This window comes from Mugil cephalus, chromosome 13, assembly GCF_022458985.1.
Source record: "Mugil cephalus isolate CIBA_MC_2020 chromosome 13, CIBA_Mcephalus_1.1, whole genome shotgun sequence".
Classification (NCBI taxonomy): domain Eukaryota; kingdom Metazoa; phylum Chordata; class Actinopteri; order Mugiliformes; family Mugilidae; genus Mugil; species Mugil cephalus.
Window position 1 is genome coordinate 1,365,028 of NC_061782.1, and position 7,595 is coordinate 1,372,622.

The window sequence follows — 7,595 nt, forward strand, 5'->3', positions numbered from 1 at the left end:
CAAACTATCTGATCGGTATCACTGATATCAGCCTGAATTTTACTCGATATCGGCTCAGAAAGAAAATCGGTGCAAATAATGAAAGTTCTTACTAATTAGTGAAGTTAGAACTTGTTGACAGTTTGTGTCGTATTAAACCAGAGAATATATAGTATAAAATAATGTGACGTTTCGTCCAGTTTGCTTCGTGAATGAATCCGACGAGCGTCTAGTTCTAGAGGACGAACGTGGAAAATGAAGCAGGGTAACGTCCCCGTACGAGGACGCCGGGTCTCAGCCGGGACGTCCCACCTGTAGACGAGGAAGCAGGGACTCATGTCTGAGCCGGTTTCCCATTAGGTCAGCCCCCCCCCCCCTCCTCTTTAGCTCCCCTTTCACTGGTCACACAGAGCGAGGCCCGGCGGGTCGGACGGAGGGAAAGCTGCTCGGCGCCGAGCTGCAATTAGACACCCCCATTATATAAAGGCATATTCAGATAACAGGGGCACCAATGAGGTCAGTACGTGCCTTTTGTTGTGGGATTAATGAGATTTTTAATAAAACAAAAAAATGCCTCCTTCCTTATTGTAATGACCTAATGAGTGCGGCGGTGGCGCTGGGCCATGTTGGTGGGAAAGTGCCGAGGTTGTACCCGTCCCCTCCTCCTCCTCCTCCTCGTCCCTGCTCCATCCCTCCATCCTTTCCCTGCACCTGCATCCTCCCCCCCTACCTCCCCCAAGAGCCGCCCCGTGCTTTCCGGACCCCCCCTCCGCCCCTTCATCCTCCCCTCCTCCTCCAGTGTTTGTATTCAAAGCTAGGAACCAAACGAATGTTTAATTACCATAAAATGCTATCGGCATTTAGCCCCCTCCGACACAATGAATGGCAACATAGAGCTCATTGAGGTTATCTACAAGGGGACCAGTGGTCAATTGGGTCATTGATTTGGATTGTTTGACAGACCCGGAGCCAAGGCCGCAGGAGCAAGCAAAGTTCAAAAATCCCCCTCAGTTAGAATTGAGAAGTTTGTCACAGAATCTGTTGGAAGGGGCTGTCAGGAGCGATTAGGGGGCATGAAAGGGCTCGGCGATCAAACGGGGCCTGTCCCAACGCTGCGCATTTAATTAGAATTTGCATGCCTTTGTTCCTGACCCTTCAGCGGGCATGATCTGATTACAAGGGTGAACAGTTAGCGCCGGGGGAAACTTTGGGGAACTTTGTCTAACGCAACTCTTGTTCTTGGGTTCTGATGGAAAAGAAAACAGCGGCGTCTCCTGCAGACGTCAGCGGCCTCCTCCTCGCTCCTCGCTCCTCTCTCAGGTTTCCGTCTCCCGCTGAATTGTGGGAGTCTGGGAGGTGGAGGCTCTCGCTGGCTCATTAATTGGGGGGCACGGCGCCCTTTGACCCCCAATGATGCCGGGGGTGACATGGCAGACGAGGAGAGGCGATTGGCCAGCAGCTTCAGCGGTTGAACGTGGCACCAGTGGTGTTCCAGAGTGGAAAAGGGCACAAAAACACCGCACTCCTCTTTTCTCTGCGTCTCTTTGTTCTCCGCTCTCATTATATTCTACCTTTCTGCTGCTTTTTTCTCCTCTTTGTGTTTGTTTTCCCAGTCAAATAATGGACATTCGCAACAATTATCGTTGCTTATTATGTTCCAATCTTTTTCATTTTAATAAAAATAATCGGTTTGCTAATATTTAAAGTTCAAAAATAAATTTTAATTTCGGTAAATTATTATTTTTTATTAACATATTTGTTGATCCAGCATTATTATTTATTTTGTTCCTTTTATCCCTGCAATTAAATTATTATTTATTAATTTGCTTGATTTTACCGTGAAACACAACCAGGGTAAATAAATACTTATATATATGATATATTCTTCTTATATATAATAAAATTAATTTAAATTAATTCCTATTATTTATTCTGAGAAAAAAAAAAAAAAAAAAAAAAAAAAGTGGAATACTGCTTAATCTTAAAAAAATAATAATTATTTAATTGGGATTTTTTTAATTATTATTTATATTATTTATAAAGCAGATGTGATTTTTTATTAAGGGTTGGTTTTTCTTTTTATTTCTGTTTTGCTACATGTAACAAATAGATCTGGATTTTTTTTTTTTTACAGTGAACTATAATGAATGAAATTAATTAAAATTAATATTGAATGAAAAGTATTTAAACTAAATTTGTTTCAAGCGTTTGTATATTTTATTCTATATTTTTATCCTTTTTACTTCATTATGTTTTTAATGTTCTTATATCTTACTGTGTTTTTATATTTTATCAATTTTATAGTTTTATTTATTCAAATTTTTTATACTAATCTTTTATTATTTTAACGTGTCCTTTTTTGTTTCACTTTTTACATTAAGTTTTGTCAGTGAAAATGTAAAATGTGGCGCAATTCGAAAAGTCCCATATAAATAAAATTTGATTGATGATTGAACTGAAATTGTTATAATTATTGTCATTACTGAATGTTCATTAATTTGTGGTTTACAGCTTAAAATAAATATAGTTTTTAATTCTATAATTTAATTATTATTATAATTCTTATTTTTAATCAGGCTCATGTGAAGCTCTTCCTCCAGATACAGTCCTGAATGACGTGATGTGATCTGAAGGACTCATGTGTTCATTAGTGTGTCATGTTCGCATGTCGTCTTTGTTGAAGTGTCTCCAGTTTGTCTGGGACGGAGACACGCACTCCGTCCTTCTCCCACGTGTCTCTGAACCTCCAGCCGCCTGCAGAGCGCCGCCGCCTCCTTCTCCTCCAGACATTTATTCATCTTATTTTACTTCTTCAACATCTTCTTCCTTCGTCTTTCCTTTTATTCAGTTTCATGTTGAACTAGACACGTTTCTGCTGATTTACAGCAAACACTCAGTCGTCTCCGATTCACCTTCATGGTTCTCTGTGCTCTTCGGTTTCTTATTTTTCCTCTTTTATCGGTCAGTTTTTAAAGCTTCTGTTTATGCCCTCGGTTTGTTCCAGGAACTCAGCCCTTCATGTTTGAAGGAAGTTTTTCTTTTTCTTTCTGTTGCTTAACATTTATCAGTTCCAGCTCCTCCATAGTTTGAAGGAAAACTAAACTAAACAAAAAAAGCTCAACCGATTCACACGGTGGCGACTCTGATTCACGTTCTACGGCTGCAGACTCTCAGAGTTCTGACTAAAACCCACCAACGTCTCCTTGGAGCTAATGAGGGAAATGTGCTCTTTAAAAACTCACAGGATACAGTGTGATGCACGGATTCTTAATTAAACCGAACACGGCCTTCCCATCGCTCAGCGTTTTGTATTCACTGCTGCTTCGCGTCACTGCTCCTCTTGTACTTTTCACGGTGGCTTTCCATCGACTGTGCCAACGAAAACGTACTTTGTCCGTAATAATAATAGCGACGATGCACACATTTACTTGGTCAGAACCGGTTCAAAGGCTCTCGGCGATTCCGTACGTCTTTTGATCGCGCTGTTTGATTTAGGAATTAATCACAAGAGGAGGAGGAGGAGGAGGAGGTGGAGGACATAAAGTTCTGGGAATCACTTTATCGCAGGTCATTTTCCAAATGACAGGGCCTGACGTTGGAATGACGAAAGTTGAAATGATATGATTCTGGTGGCCGAGCTCGGTGCATCGAGGCGGAAAACGGGCTCCTTGTGCTCGTCCGCGGTTTCTGTACTCCCTGAACCCTGAAATAATGACCCTTCCTTGTTCATTAGTGTCTACTCAGTCAATCATAACACATCAGAAATGAGTTTAGCATTCAGGCGCAGGACAATTGACCTTGTGTGTGCCCTTCCTCACCAGCGAGCTGTCACAGGGCTTCATCCAAATTGAGGCAATTAGCTGCGATGTGTCTCCCCCATTAAGCTGAGTGTCTCCACTGTGTCCTAATGACAGCAGCAGGACATGGCCTAATCAGCTCCGGCGTTTCCCCAGAGTTCACATCCACTCCTCTCTGGCACACCCAGGGTGAGGAGGAGAGAGGAGGGGGGAGGCCCGGGGGGGAGGAGGAGGAGGAGGAGGAGGAGGGGGGGAGGCCCGTGGGGGGGTCACAGCCAAAAACCCACCTGAAAGGAAAGGAGCAGGTTTAGGAAAGAGATAAATGAATAAACGTCAGCAGAAATAAATTAATACATGGAAATGTTAAATTAACATACCATGCTAATATTAGCTGCTAATTCACTGTCAGTGTTACCAGTTAAACACGTGTAGCATTAGCTTCTAAACGCCTTTTAACTGTCAATTTGTAAACTTTGCACAGGACGCACATATGTATTTTTATTTATTTGTGTACATGCATACTTGTAAGCAAGTATTTTTTATTTTATTTTGTATATTTTATTTTCATTATTCAGTATTTTTAATATCGATCTGTGTATTGTCCTGCATTGTATTTGAAAATTAATACAAACATTTGAAATTAAAATTAGCTGCAAGCTAACTACTGTCAAATGAATACAGTGTTAATTACTACCTGCAGACATTTGGTACAACATGGCCATGTCAGTCATGTTACATTAGCTTCTAGAGCTAAAACCTTGAAAAAACTAAGGTGAAGGTGCAGCTAATTATACATACCTGCTTAAGCTAGTCATGCATATGAGAGTTACCAATACCTTTGGTAAGAAAAGGGTAGTTTTTATGCCTAAACGACAACATTAGCTGCTAATCAGCTGCTAATTTATATTAGTTAACAGCTAAAACTGGCAAGCTACAGTAAAGATAAAGATAACATTAGCTCAGATCAAATAAAGTAAAAACTAGTGCTATAATGATGAACCCACAAATATTTAGTCAATAACAGCCATCATTTGTCCATTTTGACCTGACGTCAGATCCGTGCGCTACAAACGGTCTAAACGCACGATAGCATTCACCATTAAGAACATGTAATACAACAAAATGACGATGAGAAACTCATCTAAAAGCCTCTATCTGGCATTGCCACCTAAACGAAACGGTGATCGTGTAATTCAGCGCTTCTACTAACCTCACCACTTCAAGATAGCCACACAAACCATATGAACGCAGAGATGCTGCTGAATACAATGATGTCTGTCTGTTCACCATGTGACAAAAAAACTAAAATCCAAAGAGTCGTGGAAATAACTGAAATGAATCATGAAGCTCCCATTTGTTTACATGAAAAGGAAGATAATTCTAGGTTGGTCGTTGACCATGTGCAATCTTTGTGTTTACTTTGCTCTGGATCGCCATTGGTGGTTGCTACGGTAACTTTGGGCATGACTTTTGATTGTCTAGACTCTGATTGGTCGATAGAGGTGTCAATCAGTAAAATTGACCAATCTGTTGTCGAGATATTCTCCTCTGAGTTTCACCAAAGGCCTCCTTTTTACAGACGGTCTGGGTGAATGAGTCAAAGCTGTTGTTTTTGTGTTTAGTGATATATCAATGAAACTAAATTAGTTTTTCAGACTGGCCAAAATGCAACAAAAAGGCACAATTCTCCTGGACACAAATGGGCTAAATCTGTAAAATTGCTCAGGATTCGTTGGCCTTTAAACCAGATATCAGGGTTTTTTTTGTTGTTGTTTTTGAGGCAAGAACAGAAATTTATATTTTCTACTTTGTTCCAGATGAATTTTCTCTGACACAGTAACATATATTGTTATTCTGACACTTTTGTAGCAATCTCACAGGTGTTTGTGTCACAGGTGACCAAAATGATTCGTACATTCAAAGGCCTCGAGACAAACAGGTTAAACACCTTCAACAGTTTCAACAACTCAGCAACTTTTGTGTTTAGTGCAAGAAATCGCTTTCTTTATGGGCAACTAGTGCTAAGAGGCAAGTATACTGTAATGAACTGTTATGTATGAACTCTATTATTAAAGCTACTTTCTAACCAACTGTGTTTTTAATACTTTTTAGGGTTTTTTAATCACTACTATACATAAATGAAACTACTTTTTCTGTTTTTATAGGTAGGTACCCTTTTTGTTCCTTTTAGCCTCCCTCTGAAGCACTCGTACCTTAAACCCAAGTACTCGCTAGAATATCTACATACACATAAACAATACTATTTATAAAATACCATTAAAAAAAGTTTTAACAATTATTGCTATTAAGCACACAAATATTTCAATAATGGAAAATAAAAAAAATTAAAGTAACATTCAAGTGCTTATTTGTCCCTTTAAATAAGGAGACCAATCAATAAACTTAAAGAACCCGTTTCTCTGCCAGTTCAATGTCATTTTTTCAACATGCACCCAAGTTTCAAAAGCACAACAAATAAATTATTTCACCTATAGCCTGCACTTTCATTCGCTAAATGAAAATAAAATAAAATGAAATGTAATGTGTACCCGATGCGGGGCCTGGGTCGATGCTCGCATTCGTAGGAGCCCGAAAACAACAATGGCCGCTTCGCGCCACAGCGACAAAGAAACAATGGCCGCTTCGCGCCACAGCGACAAAGAAACAATGGCCGCCTCACGGCAGCAATGGCGTCCTCGTCCTTGACCTTTCCGCGGGTCAGCGTGTTGCTGCATCCTGGGCCTTAGACGATTCCTCCCGTCCGGTAGCGTCCGTGGTGGACACTCACCGCGGCAGGCTAAGAGGCTAACAGGCTAACAGGCTAACTGGCTGAATGAGCGGCTCGGTCGTGAAAGCTAACGTTAGCTACATTAGCTTCTAGCTGCGCTTCTCTCGAACACTCTTTTCCAGAATGCTCCTCCTGTGGACTCAAACACGGTGCTGCGTTGACTGAACGGTGACTCGAAGACTCACTGTCCGTTTGTCTCGATGTACGTCCCTCAACCAGCGTGTTAACTTCTCAAAGTCGTTTTCTTTGCCGTAATGTTTCCGCCGCCATGTAGTTCCTCACCCTTCCTTTCGCGGTTCTGTCACCCCTCTTCCGGTTCCGGTTCCGGTTCACTCTGACCACGGGTAAGTAAAACATGAACTAATGTATATTTTTACATTTAAATAATACTTTTACCACAAAATATGTATTTGTCACAGGAAATAATTAAATAAAAGAGATATACAAAAAATAATAAATGAGTGCTTTTCTTTACCCGTTATTTCTTTCTTTATATTTTTACCTGGTTTACATCTACTTGGACAAACTGAGACACATTCACAGTCGTTCTGCTGCAGATGCTTCACTGGGTTCAGATTATTAATCACATTAATCATGATGATGAATCAATCCACGTTCCCATGATGCTTTGCAATCATTGCACCACTTTTTTGCTCCATTCCCATCCAACTAAAAAGCCAAACAGTTTATGGATTCGTTGGACGTTTGAATGAAGAAACAGAAGAAAAGATGTAAAAAAATAAAAATAAAATTAAATAGATAAATAAACATAAAAGACAAATGACATAACAACAGAGTGATTTAGGGAGTTTGTTGGTGGTCAACCGTTCGTGTCCGTTCCGTTTGTGTGTGTGTGTGTCTCTTTCTGTCAGTGAAATAAAAGCTGGTCTTGTTTAGCGGGCCGCTAACAGTGAAAAAGGCTAATAGGGCTGACCTGCCGTTCACCCCGCAGCACCAGAGGCAGAATGAGAAAGAAAAACAGAGGGAAGAGGAGCCGGTATTCTTCTTGTGCACGAACGAGAAGGGGGAAC